Below are 505 nucleotides of genomic sequence, written 5' to 3'. Positions count from 1 at the left end.
CATTCCCTGCATCCAGTAGCAAGGCCTTGATACGGGAGTTCCAAGGTCTTGTAGAAACACACCCTTAGCCATTATTGTTCCCGGGTCTACTCAGACCCAGAGTAGTAACCCCTGTCAGGGCCCCACCTATGGATTAACTAACATGTGTACCACCCGCATCAAACCCTGGCAACCTCTGTTCTGATAATCGACGGCGATTCGGTCAGTGAATCCTCTGCAACGGTCAACAGTTCATGACAAGATGAGCGGCTATGAGTCATACTATCCCAAAGCGTATAGGCACGTGACTAGGGACCACACGTAAACTTGTACTCCCATTGAGCCTTAAATGTAAACTCTACTAGCCCTGGGTAAGACTTTAAACTGCATCAGGGAATGGGACTTTAAGGAGCACGGAATCACCTCTTAGCCACTATTGTTCCTAGATCTACTCTGACCCAGAGTTATAGCCCCTGTTAGGGCTCCACCAATGGGTTAACTGGCAGTGGAATCTCCCCCCCCCCCC

At 49.9% G+C, this 505-nt stretch overlaps 1 protein-coding gene across 1 annotated transcript in view; it reads right to left on the bottom strand.

Annotated features, from left to right (window-relative positions):
- The window catches only part of LOC106879595 (sodium- and chloride-dependent GABA transporter ine), a 31,796-nt gene that overhangs the window by 26,851 nt on the left and 4,440 nt on the right, over positions 1 to 505 (bottom strand). The gene's annotated exons all lie outside the window — the stretch shown is intronic.

This window comes from Octopus bimaculoides, chromosome 30 (assembly GCF_001194135.2).
Source record: "Octopus bimaculoides isolate UCB-OBI-ISO-001 chromosome 30, ASM119413v2, whole genome shotgun sequence".
Taxonomy (NCBI): domain Eukaryota; kingdom Metazoa; phylum Mollusca; class Cephalopoda; order Octopoda; family Octopodidae; genus Octopus; species Octopus bimaculoides.
The sequence above is the reverse complement of the archived record's forward strand: the minus strand, read 5'-3'. Positions and strand labels throughout refer to the sequence as shown.